The sequence below is a fragment of the Lissotriton helveticus genome, chromosome 5_1 (genome assembly GCF_964261635.1).
Source record: "Lissotriton helveticus chromosome 5_1, aLisHel1.1, whole genome shotgun sequence".
In the NCBI taxonomy this organism is placed as follows: Eukaryota; Metazoa; Chordata; class Amphibia; order Caudata; family Salamandridae; genus Lissotriton; species Lissotriton helveticus.
This window is the reverse complement of record NC_136065.1, coordinates 541037893-541061392: the sequence shown is the minus strand read 5'-3', so window position 1 is coordinate 541061392 and position 23500 is coordinate 541037893.

Genomic DNA, 23500 nt, shown 5'->3' with positions numbered 1-23500 from the left:
GACCCCCATAGTGAGAGAGTTAGTCAAAACTCAATCCGATGTATCGTTTTTCTATGTTTCATATTATTTCTCAGCATTATGATTTCCTGCACCAGTTATGCATTTTATCTGTATTTTTCAGTTTCTCATGTAAATAAGTCTGCTAATGCTACAGTAGAACACACGTTTAGTGATCTGCCTCCTCATGAACTCTCTTACCGCCTCGCTATGCGAAATAATTCTTTCATCCGCATGTTACATTATTCACACCAGACCAGCAATGCCACAAATTGTTGGGTGTGTGGTCGACTCCCCCCTTTCCAGACACCGAAGGGAGTTCTGCCACTCTTTCCTTATCCATTTTCACATAATGGTTCGTGTGGAGCATGGTCCACGTTAACGTCATCCTCAACAGATATGTCTTTTCTTAACAGTACATGTTTTCCAGACAAGCAAGGTCTTCCCCACAGAACAGGGTTAGATCTAGAAAATGAAGTGTACAATTTAGGTAATTATTCTTCAAATTTCATGGTCCTGAATGTTCAGTCTGATACTACTCCAGACTTACCTGCTATTTCAGTACTACCAGTCAAAGGCGAATTATGTGTTAGAAATAATGGTTCCGTACATGTAGGACATAGCGATTGTATTACTATTGTCAAGTATAGTGACAGTGGGAAATCTATTTTCAAAGCTTCACGCCATTCTTATTTTATTTGTGGTCAAACTGCATATATCCGTCTGCCCCTCGATTGGGAGGGAACCTGTTACATTGCCTTCCTACTGCCACCAGTTTTCCTAGCCCCATCTGATTATCATAGAAATACACATCTAGTACACATTAGACATAGAAGGGAGTCCCCCATTGTCGATTATACTGAAACTGCCCTAGAACAGTATACAGATTTCAACAGAGGTTTCTTTTTCTTTATAGGACCTATCCAGAATAGTAAGCTAATCCGTAGGTTAACCAGAACCCTTGAAGCTGTAGTCAATGAGACTGCCTCTGCTCTAGGTAACTTAACCGAAGAGCAATCTGCTATGAGATTTGTCGTTTTACAGAATCGTCTCGTCCTTGACGTCATACTGGCCGATAGGGGCGGGGCCTGTAGAGTCATCGGATCTAGTTGCTGCATTTTCATTCCAAATAACGCGCCGTCTGTTTATTCAGCTATAACCAGACTCCATAAAATTGCCCATCTGTTGCACCAAGATCCAGGCACCTGGACATGGTCCGGTTGGTTCTGGAATATAATTTCCGCCTGGGGATGGAAAGTCTTGTCCTTTCTAGGTATTGCAGTAGAGATCATATTCAGCTGCTGCCTCTGTATACAATGTGGCCCTGCGATTTGCGGCATTTGTGCTACATCATGTATTCCTAGTCCCAAGCCTCGTTCTAGATCCCGTTCCAGGATAATTCAAGACGAGCAAATGATACTGTATGAAATGATAGATGGTATCATGAATATTGATGTTTCCTGATGGAAACGTAGTGACAAGGAGGGAATGTGGAAAAGTAAATTTTGCCATGTTCTGTGTCCCTACGCGTCCTCCATCATATGTTATGTGTGCATGATTAAATATGCATATGCATTCCCTATGTTCGATTAATGACGCAATTACAGTTGTGTCCATCTCTAGTATGTCAGTTTCCAGTTCTCGTGAATACTACGAATATCAGGCCTATGTAAAGTTACGTTGCCACGTTTCTCAGTGTGCACGTTATTTCATTGTAAAGTCCCCGTTTCTAGGCCTCAGAAGGGCCTGGACATCAGATTCAGCTCCTGTCTCCTGTCTCCTGAAGCCTCGCTGAGGAGCGATACAGCCCCCACCTGTATCCTCGACCCTTCACTTACTTCCTGCCTCGCAGTGCCCGGCTCAGCCTGGCTCTGCCTCTGAGTCTGCCAAGAGTATGTTATGATTCCAGTTATCAGTTCAGTCCTCCTTCTCTGCATTCCTAAAGCTACTGAATCGCATCAATAGATTCCGTCATTGTCTAGCCTTTACGTCTCCATGTAAGAGAAATACTGCATTTAACGGTCATTTAATATTCTTCATCACGCACTACATATAGAATAATGCATGCTCCAGTCTTAGAGTCCGTTAGCCTCTCCCCTCCTGACTCTCAGTTCATATCAACATGTTCCCTAAACATCAGATACTAGATACTGCTTAGGTACATGTCGCCCTGACTCTCCAGACTTCAGTCTCTGCTCCTAGCACAGAGTTCGAAGCCCCCAGCTTCTCCTAGTAATACGTCATTGCCAGTTTGCGCGCACCATTAGGTCAGAGGTCCCGGCTCCTTAGGTAGCCCCCTCCATGGTTTCCACCCCATTCATGACATATTCTGTTACGTTTGCATCACATGTCTATGTATACGCCTCTGTTACACCCACTTTCACCCTTATCTTTCGCGACTGCTATTGACCACACCCACTGCTCCGCCTATCGTATGTATTGTAATGCAACTGTTTTAGTATATATGATCGTGTATTATTATTAAATGTTAGCGCCCTCATCCCAGATCCAGCCCCAGCAGCTGCTGGGCCCTGCCATCCTATTCCTATGCAGGTTGTCCTGTTCCTGTCCTTATGCTGTATTAAACCTGCAAAACTCCTACTACCTCGAATCTTGACTCTTATTTATTGAGCTATCTGTTATTCATTTATTCATCCAAAAATAGAGGTATTATTTATTTATTTACCACAAGCCGTTCACCGGAGCCGGCGATTTTTTCCGCATTTCCTTGCCAAATGGCAGCGCTGATGCCAGATTCTGCCGTCGGAACATGAGGTGAGCAGGGAGAACTAAACTGCTCTCCTCTACACCGGCGGTGTGAGTTGCTTTCACCTGTGACGCGCTTCGCTCTTCAGCGGCCGCCATCTTAACCAATTTTCACCGCGCAACCTGCCCTTTCAACAAACGCCGCTTTTTTCACCTCAGCGCGCATAATGCGGAACTTTCAAACACCGAATTCTTGGCATACTAGTCTCCTCGACACCTTATCGTTTCACTTGTGATGCTTGTCTATTGCCTCTTTGACAAGAAACGGAACTGTCTTTTCTCTCAGCCTAACTAGCGCTACTTTCTCATGCTTGCCATCCTTATTTACATAACAAAATGTCACCTTGCTCCGCATGGACTTTATGACCTTCCTAAGTCATATTAGCGCTTCAGTTTGTTTTCTCCCTGTTATGAGGTAATACTCTCTCTCAACGCTCTTCCTGGTTTCTATGAGGAGACAGTATATGTTTTGGTGACGCTCATTTTGCTGCATTTCATCACTCTTCGTGGTGCTTTTTTCACCATAAGGAATATTTCTTGCATCACATTTACAACATTTTTCTCATTTGCTGGTTGTGGTGTCATTGCGCTTCCTTCCCCTGTTCTTTATGGGGAAGCTTCGTAACCTCAAGCTTCCAGCTTCAAAGACCAAACCACAACTTTCTTCAGACTCTGATTCTGCGCCACACACTATGGACGACTCTGTTCCCATCAAACCATCTGCTGTCCACGGCGCAATTCCTAAAACTACTGCAACCAGTAAGCTTCAACAACCTGCTTCAATGAAACGTCTGAAAACACACCCTCCTTCTCCAGATTCTTCAGCACATTCTGCGTCAATGGATCTTATTCTGGAGGAGCTTCGTGCACTCAAACCCTTCATGGCTGAGACAACTAAAACTTTACAATTTCTTCACGACAAATGGTCTACTTTGGAGTCGAGGGTTCTCTTGGTGGAACAATCTACAGAAACACTTCAGTCTTCCTGCGCAAAAATTACACTCTTAGAAAAGGATATTTCTCTTTTGAAGAGACAGTCGGAAGAGTTGGAAAATCGCAACCGGAGGAATAACCTTCGCCTTTATAATCTTCCGGAACTTACAGAGGGATCCAACCCTACAGTTTTCTTCCAAACATTTTTGCCACAAATTTTGGGTCTTCCTCCCTCCACCTCTCTTAATATTCAACGTGCGCACCGACTTGGCCCTAAAGTCTCCACCAAGCCCCGCGGAGTCATCATGCTGTTCCTCCAGTATACTGATCTTCTTCAAGTGTTGTCTGCAGCAAAGACTAAAAAACAAATCATATGGGAAGGTCATAGGCTATACCTTTCTCAAGACGTTGCTAAAGTCACAGCTGATCGTCGAAAACAGTTCCTTGATTTACGACCACGTTTGAGAGCCCTTGGCGCCCGTTATGGCCTGCTACATCCATGCCTCTTCAAGGTGACATACAAAGACAGAACAACTACTTTCGATGATCCGCTCGTCCTTGAAGAGTTCCTTCGTCGTCACGAAGCCGTCAACATGGACACTGCAAGATCTGTTTAACCATCTTTATTTTGCCATGTGTTCTCATTTTTATATACCTCTGTGTTTTCCTGTAGTTATTTGTTTCTAATGCCTGTATTTGAATGAATATTTCCTACCTATTTATATCCTACCTCTGTTATGATATTGTTCTTGTGTTCTTTTTTATCTTACTCTCCGTTTGTATCTCTAATGTTTCTTCTAATTTTTATCTTTTTACAGATCCTAACCTCGTGTCTCTTCATCCCGGTGTATCCGTATTTCCCTTCAATTTGTTCCTCCTCTGGTTCCTCAGGTGTTCGACGATGTGAGTCTCTGTTGTTGATGTCGTCCTCTTCTGGCGTCGTCATCCCTCAGTTCCCTTGACTTGTTCGCTATTAGTTAAAATGTTACTTCTTTCTATACTCTTTGCTCTATTTTTTCTATTGCTTCTCTTTTTCTCTTCCTTTTTTCAACTTTTTCGCTTCTCTTCCTCTACTGTTTCATCTCCACTCTCTTTCTTATCTTTCTCTTACATTTCCTGTTTTTCGCATTTTCATTATGATTCTCTTCATTCTATCGCTCATCTCTTAATGTATTTTATCTCATATCATTTTACTGAAGTTACAAATTCCGGGTAGTTACTTGGAATGTTAAGGGGTTAAATAACCCCATTAAACGTCAACGTGTCCTCACTCACCTTGCACGGCTTAAAGCCGATGTAGCTCTTTTACAAGAATCCTATCTTTCGGACGCAGAAGCTACTAAACTTAAACGTTGCTGGGTGGGACATGTTTTTCACTCTCCTGCTTTAGGTAAGAAAAATGGTACTGTTATTTCATGTCATAAAAAGTTAAATGTTTCAGTTGTAACTCACGAACATGATGATAATGGCCGATGGGTTATCTCTAATCTCCTCATTGATAAAATACCTATCGTTATCTTTAATGTTTATGCTCCTACAGGTGTTGATAAGTTATTTTGGCCTGCTATTTCTGACAAGTTGGTTACTCTTAATGAACAATATGTTATTTTTGGTGGTGATTGCAACCAAGTTCTAGACCCTTTTCTTGACAGGAATTCCAAAGTTAAGTTTGTCCCCTCCAAGATGCATTCCCAATTTATTACTGCAATTCAGAACTTTGCTCTAGTTGACATATGGAGATTATGTAACCCTGACCTTAAAGAATATACGTTTTATTCCCCCACCCACCACTCTCAATCTCGTATTGATTACCTTTTCCTCAGCAAATCCCTGGCACAACTAACCACCCATTCAGATATTGGCTCCATTTTAATCTCAGACCATGCCCCCGTTTTCGTAGATATTGACCTTATTCCCTTCTCCCCTCATTCGGGACGCTGGAGATTTAATAATTCTTTACTCCTAGACCCCATTTTCTCTACTAAATTTATGGATTTTGCTTCTGAATTCTTTACACTAAACCACCTTCCTGGGTCTTCCTTTGTCACAGTTTGGGACTCTTTCAAAGCAGCTGCTAGAGGCTTTATCATCAATTTTGTTTCTCAAAAGAAAAAACAGTCGATTACCAAATCAACTCAACTTTTGGATAGAATTAAGAAACTAGAATATACGTATTATAATTCTACCTCTGAATCATCTCTTCGTGCACTCATTTCTGCCAAAATTGAGTTCAATAGGTTTACTACTAATGCGGCTTCAAATTCTCTCCTTAAATGCAATTCCCGCTATTATGGAGGCCAAAACAAAATGGGCAAACTTCTAGCTAATTACCTTAAAATACGCAAGGAAAAAACAAAGATAGAGTCCTTACTGGATCCTGCTGGTGTTTCCTTGTTCAAAGACAAGGACATATTGGCTCAATTTGTTTCTTTTTACCAAACTTTATATACTCCTGAGTCTAGCCCTGATCCTGATGACCTTCTATCCTATTTCCAGAATATCCCTTCCCCTCAATCTTCTCATGTTGATTTTCAATCATTAGATTTGGACATTTCCTTCTCTGAAATTTCACAAGCTGTTTCGATCCTCCGTAGAGGCAAAGCCCCAGGACCGGACGGGTTTACTATTGAGTTTTACAACCACTTCTCCTCTCTTCTTCTTCCTAAACTTTTATTATTGTTTCAATCCTTTGTCCAATCTGGCTCTTCTCACGGTACTTTTCAAGAAGCATTAATTTGTCTCATACCCAAACCAGATAAAGATCATACGTTATGTAAAAATTATCGCCCAATTTCCTTGGTAAATACTGATTATAAAATTTTCGCCAAAATTATAGCTCTTAGATTAGACCCTCTACTACCAGAACTTATCGGTCCGGAACAATCCGGATTTGTTAAAGATCGCTTGTCTTCAGATAATTCTCGTGTTTTCTTTAACATTTTGAGCAGAGCTGCCTCTCTTCCCTCTCCATTAGCTGCCATTTCTCTCGATGCCGAAAAAGCCTTCGATAGGATAGGCTGGGATTTTATGTTCCAATCTCTTCGTTGGTTTGGTTTTCCACCCAAATTAATTTCTCTTATTTCCTTACTTTATTCCAGTCCCCACGCCTCCATTTTTGCTAACGGTATCACTTCTGATTATTTTCCTCTTCGCAGAGGTGTCCGTCAAGGATGTCCTCTATCTCCTCTTCTGTTTATTCTAGCCTTAGAACCCTTCTTAACCAAAATTAGACGAGACGAGAATATTTCTGGTTTTCAGTATGATTCCCAAAAACAAGTTAAGTTATCGGTATACGCTGATGATATTTTATTTTACTGCTCAGATCCTCACACAACTTTACCTTCCTTCCTTAATCAAGTATCTGCTTTCTCTAATGTATCTGGATATAAACTTAATACGGACAAATGTGAAATCCTCCCCCTGAATCCGTTATGCCTCAAGCATCTATTTGACACTTCTGGCTTTTCCTGGCAACCTTCTAAGATTAAATATTTAGGTGTATGGTTCGCCCCTCGTCTCTCTGACACTCTCAAATTTAATTTCGAATCTCTCTCCACTAAACTTACTACTTCTACCAACCGTTGGAACCCTCTCTTTCTTTCTTGGTGGGGACGCTTAGATTCCATAAAGATGATGCTGACTCCTTTGGTCCTCTACACTATTTCTATGACTCCTATTCACATCCCTACTCATTACTTCAAGTCAATAGATTCTATTCTGCTGAAGTTTTTGTGGAAGGGTAAGAAATCTAGAATAGCTCTTTCTGTTTTAAAGAAGGATAAATCTTTGGGTGGGGTCAAATTTCCCGATTTTAAATCGTATCATACTGCTTTCTCTTTAAAACAAGCCTTTCGTTGGCTTTCTTCAGACCTTCCGTATTATCCTCCACTCTGGCTAACTCTAGAATCATCCTTCCTCCATCCTTATGATTTTAACGAAGTTCTTTCTTTTTCCTCTAATGTCTCTTCTCTCCGATCTCCTATCATTTCTCACACACGTTCTCTTCTTCAGCCGTACTTGCTATCCTCCTACCCTTCTGCTTCTTCTGTTCACACCCAACCTATTTGGCATAATAAGTCCCTTCAAATTCGAAATCGCTCACTTTATTGGAAGTCCTGGCATTCTCGTGGTTTAAAATGGATTTCTCAACTTCTTTCTGCTACTTGTCCTCTTCCTTTTCACCTTCTCCAAACCCAATTTTCATTACCTTCCTCTTCTCGTAAACAATATTTATCGCTGATCCCTTCCCTTGTCCAATATCTCTCCTCCCTTCCCACTACCAACACTGTTCCTCTACCTCACCTTTCCATCTCTAATGCCCTTGACCAGTCCCCCTCTGCTTCTTTTCTATATAAAGCTCTCCACTCTTCGACTGAACGCACTAAATCTAAGGTTGAGTTGGCTTGGGAGAAAGACTTGTCTCAAAATTGGCCTCCTAATTTTTGGGATAAAATTTGGTCTAAAATTCACAGTACATCTAGAGCTGCCAATACTACCCAAACATTATTTTTTATTTACAATCGTACACTATATACTCCCTTAATTCTGTCTTCTTTCTCCTTGGACACCCCTTCCACCTGTTGGTCCTGTTCTTGTCCTATAGCTGATTTGAAACACATGCTCTTTGACTGCCCTCCCATTCTCCAGTTCTGGCATTTAGTTTGGTCCCAAATTCAAAGAATTTTCAACATCACTCTTTCCTTTTCAATCCTTCACATTTTTCTAGGTTCCCTTTCCCCTGTTCTTCCTGAACCCCACCATAAACACAAACTACTCGATCTCCTGATAGCCATAGCCTTTCATCATATTACATCGCATTGGAAACAGGCTAATGACGTTTCCTTCACTGCATGGTGGAACGCAGTGTGTTTTAACCATCGTCTAGACACCAATTTCGTTTCCCCTATTTCCCTAGCAATTAAACGTGACCTTCTATGGATCCCCCTTACCGAATATCTATCCAGGATTTCCAGACCATCTCCCATTTCTCCATTACGTAATGTCGAAGTTCAAAAGCCACCGTGATTGTTTTATCCTAATATGTATGAGTTTGTTGGTACAAGCTATGTTTTCTTTTTGCCACCTTTAAGATATATGGTTCTAATGATTCTCCCTCACCCTCACTATTTCTGATTTTCTTAACATATATTGTTCTATTTTACGTTATTTCTATGAACAATTCCATTGTAATGTAAGAGAGTTTTCTTGTTTTTATCACTTCTGACTGTTTCTTCATGTACTGTCTTTTTCTCTTTATGCCTTAATAAACTTCAAACTTAAAAAAAAAAGATTCTTAAATTGTTAAAATGCAAAGCGCACTGACGCCTATGGCTGAAAGGGTTTGCCCTACAAATGTCATAGCAATTAATGAACAATATCTACTGCAAAAGAGAAGGGGCTTGTGATCTGTAGCCCCTGAATTTACACCTACTGAAAAGTGTGCTATTTTCTGTAAAACTAGGGTAAATATAAACGATAGAACAGAAAACCATATAATAAGTTAAAGCACAGAGGTCATATGTTATTTAAAGTTTTTCCTCTATATTGCAGGCTAAAGCGAAATTACTCTACGCATCCGATTGACTTTTCATTTAATTAATTTGCAAAAATGGCAAACCTTATACCGTGGTATTGTGACAAGGCTACTCATTGCCGTGAGCTAATATGATGTGCCGTGGCATGCTTAATGTGAGCACGCCGTGGGCAAGGAACAGTAATTGCGTTTCCCCCTCGGCTGCTAGTCGGTCATTGTCTAGTCAAAGTTAAACGACCAATAGCTCAATGTGTCTGATAAAACATATTTGCATTTCCTAAAGCGGAACAGCAGGAATGCTGTTTATATTCAACAAACGGCTATTGCTTTTACGGAAATGAAAAATGCGTCTGTTTGCCAAAAGCGAATTTCTTTTCATTCAGTGAATAATTAAATAGCAGGTGGTTCCTGGGGCTTCCAAGTTCGAAGGCCAGAAGCCAAGTTTGGCAGGTGTCATCCTTCTTATGGTCCTGATTGTTAAAATGCCTGGGTAGAATGAGATCTTTAACGCTCTTGGATGGATGTTGCTTTTTTCATTTAAATCTGTATCCTCGTGAAAACCCTACACGTTAGTTTTGTAACTGAAGAACAGTCTATCGAAACAAGAAAAAAAGACAGGGAAAGGATCCGTAAATGCAATTATTTCAAGCATCAAACACCTAGGCCATAATCTCTGTCCTGAATTAGGGTCGGAATTAGATAGAAAATAGACCCTGCAGTAAACTAAAAAACTGGGCCCCATTAGCGAATTAGGGGGTATATTTGCAACAGGTAGCGATAATAATCGCTGACCTTGTATACTGCATTATTTTCTCTCGCTGGAATATTTCGCCAGGCTAGCGTTGTATTAACAACGTTTAGCGCCATGGCGATGAATATCCCAGCGATATTGCCCTTTTCCATGGAACATCGCTGGTTTTTCAGCGATGTGCCATGTAAAACGGCGATATGCTTGACCCTGTGGTCGTATCACATGAATCCACCTCCCATGTTAGGTATGCCTTAGTCAGGAATTTAACAGACGTTAAATTCCTGCGTCAAGGCATAATTAGCGCAATTTAAATAATAGCTTCCTCGCCTTGTAAATATCGCGAAGCTGACTTCGCAATATATACCCATGTTGTTTCCACAGACACGCGTACTTTGCATCTCATTAGCGATGCGAAGTTAGGCGTGCTGGAAATGGGAGCAAAATCAACATAACACGCGATAGCATGCCTTTGCTGATAAGGCGATGAAATTATCGCCGCTTTTCGCCCGAAAACGGCCGCAAATGCAGCGATTATTTTATATCACCGCCTTGTCAATATGCCCCTACATACCTAACAGAAGTGGTCCATGTTTTCAAACTGGGGCAGTTTTGAACCTGTAAAGGCACACTATATAAGTATTTTGCAAGGTATGGAAGACAGCATGGAAGTGCGCTTGCTGCAGGCAAATGTTTGTTTTAATATTGGGGAAAACAGTAGAAACCGGTCCAGCAGCCTATAACACAGCCCAAAAAGATGGCACACATAATGACCTGTCAGACAAGCCTATCAAGCAGTTTCATTGCCCTACAGGGCAGTCCAAAACTGGGGTCGATTTTTATCACACAGATACAAATCGATCTCCAGAAGCTCTGAATTTTCTGATCATAATAAATTGTACGTATCAAGAGTTGCCACCTCCAAAATGCAGAATTTCATGCAGATTTGGGTTAGTGGTGGACAAGTCAGAAAATTGATAGGGAAATCTACCCAAGGGTGTCACTTTGTTTCAAAGCTTAGGGCCTAAGGCGAGCTTGAAAGTATTTTGGCTTGCAAATCGTGCAACAACCATCATTTAAAATCATAATAAAGACTCCTCAAAAATTCGAAAAGTGTATGTTTTTTCACATGTGAAAGCAGTACTTATTTTGAGCTGGTGGTTTCCACTGCTCAGCACCGGCCCTTAATTGTCAACACTGGCACTTGTGACAGTCTTATGCCACAGGTTTAAGAGGCAAACATTGTTGGTTCGAAAAACTGCCCTCACCCACAATTTGTTGGCATTCTTCATCATATGGCGTGCTAAACACACCCCTGTGCAGACCAATGCCTGGGGTGGAGCAAAAGGGATGGGAAAGACTATGCAAACATTCCGTAGTGAGGATCAAAAGAAAAAGTAAAAGCAGAATGTAGAGTTTAAAACTGATTCAGGAATGTCCCTGCTAATACTTAATTCTTGGACTACCCAGTTAGGATTAAAAAGAAAGAACGTAGTATGGCGGTGATAGGGCTGATTAGTGGCCTTTCACCCCTCCTATCTGTATGTCTGTCAGCATGTTTCAGCCGTTTCCTGTGTCTTTTACGGTTTTTGTCCATCACCCCTCCTTTTTGCTCCACCCCAGGCGTTGGTCTGCGCCAGGGTGTGTTTTGCAAGCCCCATGATGAAGCATGTTACAAAATTGTGGTTAAACCTTAAACCTGTAGTGTAACAACTTTTTCAAAGACTTTTTTCATACTCCTACTTCTTTGGTATGTTTTGTGATTGATAGTGAAGGTCGAAGTAGGAGTGTTCCTTCTTTCCCCTTCATTGAGTGTGATATACTTGTGACAGTCTGCAATAAGGTGGCTATGTCTGGCTAATTTAGAGCTGACCACAGCAGCTGTTAATTCATAATACAATAATAATACAATAATACAATATACAATAAACAACATAAATTGGAGAAGTGTGGCTCAATGGTTAGAGCGGCAGACCCTCATGCAGAGGTCTAGCCTGGGACCAGGGTTCAATTCCCCACCTCGGCGGGTCTTGGGCTCAAAATTCCACGGACCTGATAATTCTCGCCTCGGTGCCTATTCCAATCATGGAGTCCCACTCTGCAACTCTGGGCAATAGCTTGCTTAATCTCCACAACGGCCCCACAACGCTAAGGATGCCTGGCCTCCACCTTGGGGGTGCCCAGGAGTGGACACCTCACAGGGAAAGCCAGGATGGGTTCCACAGCGGTATTCGTACAAGCGCCTTGAGACCCTTGCGGGTGAGGAGTGCGCTATACAAGTATCAATTTACATTTACTATTACTTGTCACCCAAGCCATTTTATTTAGCTTGGGGTGCCTGAAATAGTCAGAATTGTCACACTTGTAGGAGTGTGAATGGTTATTAGTTGTGTTGTTTACCATCATTGGCAGCATAGCAGGGGCAAGTTGTGGTGCAGGCTGCAGTTGCCTCCTGATGAGAGCCATGCCACTTATATTTTTTACAAGTTAAGTACTGTGTGAAAGTGTTTAACTAAAATACCTTAGTTCATATCCATGCATTAAGTAGCAGTTATTAAAATGAAATTTTCTAAACATTAACATGGAAACTTCCATGCCTAGCTCCCAGAAAGATGCTGTTTATGAAATAGGAGGTAAGCCAGTTGCCAAGTGCTTCACAAAAGTGACCTAGCTTGTTTTTATGGATACATTAATATTATTAAATAACCTACAAGTATTTTGTACGGTACACACCTGAACTGCTTTATTTCAAGGTGCTCTCAAATGTGATGATCATTAAAAGAATGCATATTGAAATAAAGTAAGTAGGCTCATAGAATTTCATCAAGCTGTGGTTGAGGGGATTGATTCCAGGCTTCTTGGTTTCAGGTGTACTATTCAGCCACTGGGGGTCACATTTACTATTAATGCACTCAACCTAGCTCAAAAGGGAACTTGCTGTGCGAAACTTGCATGAAACAGAGAGCACATACATGCTCCATATTTACAAAGATATTGAGCATTGCTGCTCTCTCCTGCCCCTGACACCCTGTATGCTGTCTAGTGCAAAATAACTATAGCGCAAGGGGGCCTTCATTATGAGCAGGGTAGTTTTTTCGTTTGGAAGGGGTCAGGATTAGAGGCATATTCTTCTTTGTATGTACTGCAGAATGGAAAGATGAAGTACAGAGGAAATATAAAAGATGGTCATTGGCTCCAAGACCACCAAAAACATGAAACATTGCTTCCTTAAATCCAAGATCATGTAAGCTCGCTCTTTTAATTATTTTGGCATCTTGTTCAGTGATAGACCCTCCTGGGGCCCCTCCATTCCCTTAGGCAGACTGTGTGGGACACTTCTAAAATAACCCTTTCTCACCCGCCTTGGTAGCTTGGCACAAGCAGATAGGCTTATCCTAGATGCTGTGTGTAAAGCATTTGTGAACACATACAGTAATACTGTGAAAACACTACACCAGTTTAGACAAATATGTAATATTTATCTAAACCAAACATGACCAAAATGACAAACATCCAAAATACAGTAATACAAATATGACTTTCAAATGTTAGAAATAGTTCAGTTCAAGGCAAATTGCAGATGCAACACTTTTGCGCACACCAACAAAAAGGAGGATCCTTACCAGAGAGGAGGTGATGCGTTGGTTTCTTACTGTGTGGGGAGGTGATGCGTTGGTTTCTTACTCCGCCCCCCAACAATGCAACAGAGTTGGTGCCTCAATGCGATGCGATGATTTGGGACCGTGCGTGGGTTCTTGCAGCCACACAGCAAGCCTTGCATCGGAATCGTGCAGTGAACCCAGACTTTGGAGACCGGTGGCCTTGATGTGACGTGCAGCAATTTCTCAGGCCGCGGGGAGTTTGCAATGATTTCTTTGGCAATGCGTCTTAAAAAGGTGGGGATGCGTCACGTTTCTCGAAGTTGCGTACTTTTCCATCTCACAGCAGCAAACAGCCTTCAGAGGTCCAAAACAACAGCAGGCATCTCTTAGCATGTCAGAACTCCAAGCAAGGAAGTTCAGGGGAGCTGGGGGGAAGTCTTTGTGTCCCTGAGACTTCACAACAGGAGGCAAGCTCAGTTTCAAGCCCTTGGAGATTTTCCTCAAGCAGGGGACACAGCAAACAGAAAAGTCCTTTTCCCTTTCCTTGGCAGAAAGTAGCTACTGCAGGCCGACCCCAGACAGCAAACAGCAGAGGGGCAGTATTCCTCCTCACTTTCTCCAGCTTTTCTCCTTGGCAAAGGTTCCTCTTGATTTCCCAGAAGTGATCTAAAAGTCTGTGCCCTCCTTTTTATACAGTAAATCTCTTTGTTCTCTCTTGTCCCGGGGTTCTGAGCCAAGTCCAATCCAGTTCTGAGGGGCAATTTGCAAGTGCACATCAACCTCCATTTTCAGTGTGAGACTTGGCTCCTGATACACCACAGGGGGGCAGAGCCATCATTGTGGAAGGCAGGAACAGCCCTATTCTGGTGCAGGTGCTACTCCTCCCACCACTCCAAATGCAGACCAGGCCTATTTAGCCAAGCGCTGACTCATCCAGATTCTCCGAAGCCACTGCGCATCCCCAGCCCGTCACTCCAAAGTCAGACAGTCAATACACATCCTAGCAGAGGCACACTGGATGGCTAAGCAAGAAAATACCTAATTTCTAAAAGTGGTATTTTCAAACACAGAATGTAAAAATCACCCTCACTAAAAGAAACATTTTAACATTCTGAGTTCAGGCATACTAACTTTATTTTCCTATCTGATTCCCAGGGGCAGTTATGCTTCTAAGATGTTATCAGCAAACTCCCCATTTCATCCTATGGGAACAGATAGCCCTACTATAGTTAAACACAAAATTGACATTATTTCACTATCAGGACTTGCGACACACATCATGGCATGTCCTACCTTTCAGATACACAGCACCCTGCTCACAGGGGTACCTTGGGCCTACCCGAGGGGTGACATACATGTAAGAAATGGGAATGTTAAGGCCTGGTCGACATAGCAGTACTAGACTGCACACAGGCTCTGCAATGGCAGGCCTGAGTTACATTTACAGGCTGTTTATGTGGATGGCCCAATTAGTGCTGCAGGCCCACTAGCATCATTTGATATACAGGCCCTGGGCACAAACAGTGCGCTGTACTAGGGACCACACACAGTGCACTGTACTAGGGACTGACAAGTAAATCAAATCAGCCAAATATGGAAACACCAATCCATGCATATAATTTACAGGGAGAGCATATGCACTGTAGCACTGATCAGAAGTAGTAAATTGCCCAGAGTCATAAAACCAACAAAAACAGGTCAGAAACAGGAGGCCAAAAAAGCATAATGTCTAGGGATAAACCCGCTGAACATGCCAGAACTAACAAGTACAAATTGTATCATTTTGAAGATTTGCACACATTTGTAATATGTGATTCCAGCCCAGTAAACCTTCTAGGTCATGATCTTTTGTTGCTCCATTTATTGTACCCCTTAAGGAGTAGAATTCCATACCAGGAATGAGGATATTGTATTAAAAATGTCAAAACCAAGGGTAGGTGTTGAGGGGTTACCCCTGGAGTTGAGAGACTCCATGTTCCCAGAAGTTTACTATTTCACAGTCAAAGATATTGGGTTTATTAGCCATGGCCCACACAGGTAAGGGAGCGGTGAGGCCGGGTTTGGAGGGATTTGACAGATGACCATGAGGGAAAATTAAATAAATCATGATTTTTCCTCGTCGTCGTCTATCGAAATCCCGCAGCACCTGCCTGAAGAGATTAAGAGATACAGGTATAATTGGTGAGCTTCTCTTTAATCCGTCCAGTGTACAGCTCTCTCGGCAGCAACTGCCGTCCCGGGCATTCTCACATTCTACACATCATGTCACAACAAACACGAGCCACAGAGTCCTTGTGACATTTAAAGAAACAGGTAACATCCCAACACATCCCCTCCCTTCATTTAAAAATAAATAATAAATAAATAAATAAATAAATAAATACAACCTACCTACCCCCTAAAGCAACATAAGCAAATTCTTAATAAACAAGAAATCAAGATAAAAAGAAAACATATACATTCAATATGTGACAAAATCGTGATATCTAGCAGGAACAAATCTAAATCTGGTAGAACAATGCTGAGGAGCAATACTGTTGTCAATTGGAGACGCACTTGAACTTAGGCTGACAGTGGGCGAAACCTGAGACCCAAGGCCAAATTTGTTTTTTACAAATTCAACTTTGGGCTTAGGAACAATTGAAATACAAGACTTATTCCAAATCTTCCCATTTTCCAGTACCACAACATGATCTTTTACCTCTTTAACTTGCACAGGAGGGGAAAAGCGAGCTTGACCCTTGCGCAAAAGCATGGGTTTTCTGATTCTCACCCAGTCCCCACGACACACGGGTGATGATCGAATGCTCTTCTGAGCATATTTAGCCTGAGCAACGCCCCTCACATCAGCTACCCTGCCCATTTTGACTACATCCACCTCTTTCCTCAACATCCAATCCTTATTAAGTTTCGAACCAGCTACTCTGCCTCTGAGTAAGGTGAATGGTGATACCCCGTACTAGAATGAGGTGTAACCCTCATAGCCTACAACATGTCAGATATCACTTTCTTCCAATTTAAACCATTAATAGAAGCCAACTGCAATTGATCCTTGACTACTGGGTTCAAACGCTCAACTAAACTATTGCTGAAAGGATGATAAAGAGAGGTAAGAATGTGTTTAATTCCATGAGTCTTAAAGAAATCCTGCATTTCAGCAGAGACTAACTGAGTGCCATTATCAGATACTAATTCTTCCGGAAAACCTTCTCGCAAAAAAATGTCCTTGAAGAAATTGATAACAGTACCAGAATTAACTCCATCAACAAATCTGACTTCTGGCCATTTTGACATGTAGTCAATTAAAACCAGCGCATATTTAGGAGTAGTCCCTAAATCATTGAACGGACCAGCTACATCAAATGCTAATTTATGCCAAAGCACTTCTTTCACCTGAATGGGACTCACTGCGGAGGGACAAGTAACTTGAGTTTTATCACTAAGAACGCAAACACCGCAGTCACGAACACAATGTTCAATAGCTCTGTCCACACCAGGCCACCAAAAATCTTCACGCACTCTCCTTTTCATAGCACAAATGCCTAAGTGACCAACGTGAGCTAGGTCCAAAACTGTTTTACATAGTGATTTTGGGACCACTAACAAACCACCTCTGCGTAAGATTCCATCAATTAAAGATAATTCGTCACAAACTCTCCTGAAGGGAACTAACTCTGAAGGTAGAGATTTATCATCAGGCCACCCATGAGTAACAAAATCAATCACATTACACAACTCAATATCCTCAGATATCGCAAGCTTCCAATCTGCTTCAGATAACGCAGTACTAACCTCAGACACAGTGCTGACTGCACAAATCATTTCCAAGTGATCACAACAGTGTTCCAAATTATTTTGAGAAAGAGGTAATCTGGATAAGCAATCAGCTACACTGTTCCTTACCCCAGGATCATACTCCAGGTGATAATTGAACTCAGCAATTCTGTATTGCCATTTTGCTATACGAGGAGAAGCCCTCCCACCACCTTTAATTGTAAAACGGTCTACCAGAGGTTTGTGATCAGTTTTGAGAATTATGTGATTGCTCCAAAGAAAATTTCTAAAATACTGTACGGCCCACCATAAAGCTAATGCCTCCTTTTCGATAGTCGAATAAGTTCCCTCGGCACCACAGAGAGTTCTAGAAGCAAAAGCAATCACTTCTTCCCTATTGTCAGGTCTTTTCTGCATTAGAACCGCCCCTAGACCCACATTGCTGGCCTCAGTAATTACAATGCATTGATCATTAATATTAAAAAGCTTGAGAGGGCGTGCCTGCACAATTACATCCTTCAACAATTTAAAATAATTTGCACACTGCTGTGACCAGTCATATTTGACATTTATTTTCAATGAATTACGTAAAGATACAGTTTTATCAGAAAAATGTTGCACAAATTTTGCATAATATTCGATCAATCCTAAAAAAGAAGGTAGTTGGTCTTTGTTCTGGGGTTCTGGTGCATTCTGGATGGCATCTAACAATTTCATTTGTGGTTCAACTCCTTTAGCTGAGATGTGATGTCCTAAATAATCAACACCATCTCTGATGAATTTGCACTTGTCTTTTCTTAAGGTTAAACCATAATTCTTTATGATATCCAACACAGTTTTCACTCTTTCATTATGTTCTTGCACTGTCTTACCATGTATAAGAATGTCATCCTGAAAGAAGACGACCCCTGCAGTGTCCTTAAAAAGATTTCCCATAAGACGTTGGAACACCGCAGAAGCCGACGCCAAACCGAATGGCATTCTTAAGTAACGAAATGCACCCTCAGGTGTTACAAAAGACGTGAGATGCCTAGAATCTCTGCTAAATTCGATCTGATGGTACGCTGAAAAAATATCCAGAATGGAAAAATATTTGGCACCCTCCAAAGTAGATAACATCTCATTTATATTGGGCAATGGCTGTCGATCAACCCATATACAAGCATTCAAATCGTGCAAATCCACACACATCCTATGGGACTTATCCGCCTTACGCGCTAGAACAATGGGAGACAACCATTCTGACCCCTCAATTGGTTCAATCACACCCAAATGACGTAATCTTTCCAGTTCACATTTCAATTTGTTACGCATGCTTAGTGGTACCTTACGAACCTTATGTGCAATTGCCTTAGCCCCTTCTTTCAAAACAATTAGATGTTGAAAACCTTAAAGTTTACCCAATTTGTCGCAAAAAACTTCAGGGTAATTTTGTACCCACTCACTCTCACACGATGCGTTCAAGGAATGTACAGACACAACATCAGGCAAAGTAGCATAATACTGCTTAGCTTCCCGCCTAGATAAAACCATGTCCACATGGTTGGGATCAAGAATGATACCAAGCTCTCCTTGTTCATGCCAACCCAATAAATTAGTACCATCTTTTACAACATAGATAGTGCAAGATGTGCAATCACCCTTAAACTCTAGCTTGCCTTTGAACTTCCCCAACACTTCTACCCTTTTACCCCCATAAGCAAACATATTGATAAGGGACTGTGATAAGGAAATTTTACCTAAGATATCAAAATCTTTGACATTAACTAAGGTGAATGGAGAACCCGAATCTGCAAGAAATTTGACACAAACACCATTTAAGTTAATGTAACAAGTGGGGGATTTTCTTCTTTGAGACCCATCAAGAGAAGCAATTTCTACTATACCATCAGCTTCCATAGGGGAAGCAGATAACATCAATAATTCATGACATGTGTCATCATCATCACATTCAAATTGGCGATCCTCAATATTCTTGATCCCCTCCTCGTCGCCAGTGAAGAGAAGACAGAGATACAGGTATAATTGGTGAGCTTCTCTTTAATCCGTCCAGTGTACAGCTCTCCCGGCAGCAACTGCCGTCCCGGGCATTCTCACGTTCTACACATCATGTCACAACAAACACGAGCCACAGAGTCCTCGTGACATTTAAAGAATAATGGGAACATCCCAACACTGCCCCAACACCCCACCGCTCCCACCTGCATGGGCCGCGGCTGGGGTTGATGAAAGGAGTGGCTCCAATACGAATCACTTTGAAACCAAATGTGGAATTTCTTCGAACCTCACCATACAATCTGAGTCCTGAGACTATTGTAGGTATAACCTCTTTCATTGTACCCCATAAGGAATTGATTTCCAAACCAATGATGAAGGTATTGTATTCAAAATGTAAAAACAAAGGGCAGGAGTTGAGAGGTTAACTCCTTTATTAGCTGGTAATGATTTACCTCTGGAGTTAAAAGACAACGTGTTCTCAGAAGTTTGGGATTTCACAGGCACAGATATTGGTCTGATCAGCCGTGGCTCGTGCAGGTAAGAGCAGTAGGGCCTGGCTGGGGGGGATTCGACAGAAGACAACAAGGGAAAACAAAATAAATAATTCTCTGTCGAAATCCGGCCCATCCGGGCCCACCACTCTTACCTGCATGGGCCGCGGCTGATCAAAGGAGTAGCTTTTATACAAATCACTTTGAAGCCAAATGCAGAACTTCCATGAACCCCACCATACAATCTGAGTCATAAGACTATTGCAGGTATAACCTCTTTCATTCAATCACTAATTGGACAGGTAATCTTAAAAGAGATCATGGGAAGCCAGTGTAATCCACCTAATATGGGAATTCAGAAACCAAATTGAAACTACAGGATTGTGCAGGATTTCCGCACAATTAACAGATTGTGATACCATGTTGTCCAATTGTGCCAAATCCAGCTGTGAACTATATCAGATTTCTTGCAAAGCTGAATGCTTCTCTGTCATTGATTTGGGTCAAGACTTTTTCTCCATTCCGTTACACCATAGTACATTTTCATCTGCATCCCGGTTTGGAAACTGTGTCTTGGCATGGTGCAGAGTTCCACAAGAGTATAGAGAGAGTCCTTCCATTTTCAATCAAATATTGTATAAGAATCTGGAGTCATTGGTAATGTCAAATCACTCTGTTCTGGTACAGTACATTGACAACTTATTGGTAGCGTCGGGCACTCAGGAGTCTTGCATAAGTGACACTATTGCATTACTGAATCCTCTAGCAGTGAGCAGGCATAAGGTGTCACCAACAAAGATACCATTTTGCAAGGGGGATGTCCTTTATCTAGGACATCACATCGAGAAGGGAGCCAGAAAAGTTTCACAAGATTGAATTACTGGCATTCTGCAGATGAACCCACCCAGATTTCAACAACAGGTTTGCATGTTTCTGGGAATGGTTGGCTACTGCAGGCAATGGATTCCAAATTTCTCATTGACTGCTAAGCCCCTTCAGAGGCTTATGCACAAGGATATGCCAGATCCAGTTCCATGGAGTGATGAATGTATGCGCTCTTTTAACGAACTGGAGAGAGTTTGTAAGGAGTTCTAGCATTGGGAATACCTAATTTTAACAGAAGCTTCAATCTGTTCTGCATTGAGCATAAAGGGTGTGCATTGTCAGTTCTAACGATGATTCATGGAACCGTGCACAGACCTGTTGCATATTTCTCAGCTGCATTAGATCCTGTAGCTGCAGAATTGCCTGGATGTCTAAAAGTAGTTACTGCCACATGTGTGTGTTTGGAGCAGTGCAAGAGCACTGTAATAGGTCACCCATTGTAAGTGCATGTACCACACTCTGTTGAGATTTTGCTCACCAGTACTCGAACGCAACATCTCACAAGTACCGATTAACAAAGCACGAGCAAGTGATATTAGGTGCTTAGAACGTATCATTGGTGAGATGCACGAGTTTAAACCTGACTACTTTAATGCCCTTACCAGGAAATGAGGTTGTGATTGATGAAGCAGATCATGATTGTCTGTTTGTGACTGAACTGTGTACGAAACCTCGTCCAGATATTATGGGTGTTCCATTGAATGAGTCAGATCATCTGTTGTTTGTGAATGGATCATGTTTGAGAGATACTGGAGGAAACCTGAGCTGCGTATACCATCTCCAAGGTTGTGGGAGTGGTGGAAGCATCATGGTTGCAAGGAGTGTATTCGGATCAGGTGGCTGAACTAATCACCTTGATGAGGGCTTGCAGTATTACTGATCAGTTGAGAGTTACCATCTTCACAGACAGACAATACGGATTTGGAGTTGTCCATGATTTTGTGCAGTAGTGGTCTCAGCGTGGGTTCATGACCTCTTTAGGTTCACCTATCCGAAATGTAGAGAGCTTAAAAAACTTACTGCTGTGATTACAACTCAAATTGCACTAATGAAGTGTCCAGCCCACCGACAGGGAAATTATTATATGACGGTTGCCAACCGTTATGCAGATGAGACCACGCGCTAATAAGTCCTAAATTCTTACATCTTCAATAGGGACTCATTAAAAGAACATCCTGATGTCACAGAATGCAGGCTGACGTTTTCAGTTGTGGAAAAATGGGAAGAAATAAAAGCATTGCAGGATGAAGTTTCAGAGACCGAACAACAGGGGTGGATCAAGGCAGGTTGTATACCAAGACAGGAGGATGAGTGGGTGTGGGTATACACAGATGGGGACCAGTCCTGCCTGATAGTTTGTTGTCACCAATGGCAAGGAACTGCCATGGACCTGCACATGTTAGGAGAGATGAGAGATGCTAAGGTGTGACTTTTCTGACGGACATGGTTCAATCCCCTATTTCGAGCAGTCGCAGAGGTGTTACGCCAGAGGTGTGTAATATGTCAACAACAGAATGTGGGAAAGAAAACAATGGTCACAATAGGTCATATAGAGAGATCTGGAGGACCCTTCAATAGGATAGAGCTCGATTTTTATCAAGGTGGCCCCTTGCAATGTACAAAAATATTTATTAGTGATTGGGTGTCTGTTCACTCGTTGGGTGGAAGCCTATCCAACCAGGCATAATGACAGTCTGACTGTAGCTAAATTACTCCTTAGAGAGCTTATACAGTGGTTTGGATTTCCAACCTCTTTGGGATCAAATAGATGGACACACTTTAATAATGAGGTAATATGAATGCTTTGTATAGCATTACAAGAACTACACTGTGCACATTGACCAGAAGCATCTGGAGTAGTCGAACAAGTAAATGAAGCACTAATGTCCCGATTGGCAAAGCTGGGTGCAACTATGTCTCTGAAATGGACAGATGCTTTTCCCTTGGTGTTAACGAGTTTCAGCAGTATTCCAGACAGAAGAACTGGACTGTTCCTACATGAAATCATAATGAGGAGGGTTGTGAAACAGCCTACAGTCCCAGCCAATCAGCTAATATAACTGACGACTTCGTACTGGATCACTGTAAAGAATTGGCTGATGTGGTCTGTTCTGTGTTCTTAGGTAATATTTGTATGCCTCAGTACAGCTGGGCTAATGCTCTCTAACGTTAGAGCAATTAATGGCATATATATTTTTGTCTCTTAATATAATATCTTCAGTTTTCTGGCGTCGAATTTGGGCATTTGTGACCGACAGATTACAGCTGCTCTTATCGCCATTTTAAAGAGTAAGGGAACTCTATATAAATAGTAGATTACAGTTAATGTGTTATATGTGCAGCTTTAGCAGATTACTTTTACCTTCTAGACATATAGGAACAAATACACAATTAGAATTATTTAATCTCCTTTAATTATTTTAGATCAATATCTAAACATTTTTAGTCTTTCTAGCCTTTATAATTGTATTGCATATACTAATGTCTGCCATTTTACGCTGTATTGGATACGGGTATTTTTGCAGACCCTTGCTAGTCATAATAAGCCTTGAATATAGGGTCAATATCAGTTCCTGTCTCTAACCAAAAGAAATTCACTTTTACTTTTTTACCTTATCCCTCTTTTTTCCTCTTTCTGTTTATCTTTAAACTTCTTTTCCTGTATAGATTTTATGTTTTAGTTGAGCTTTCACTTTTGCACAAAAATTATATTCTGTTTGTATATATAAAAAGAATTCTATAAATATATTATCTGTTTCTCTATCTCTATAAT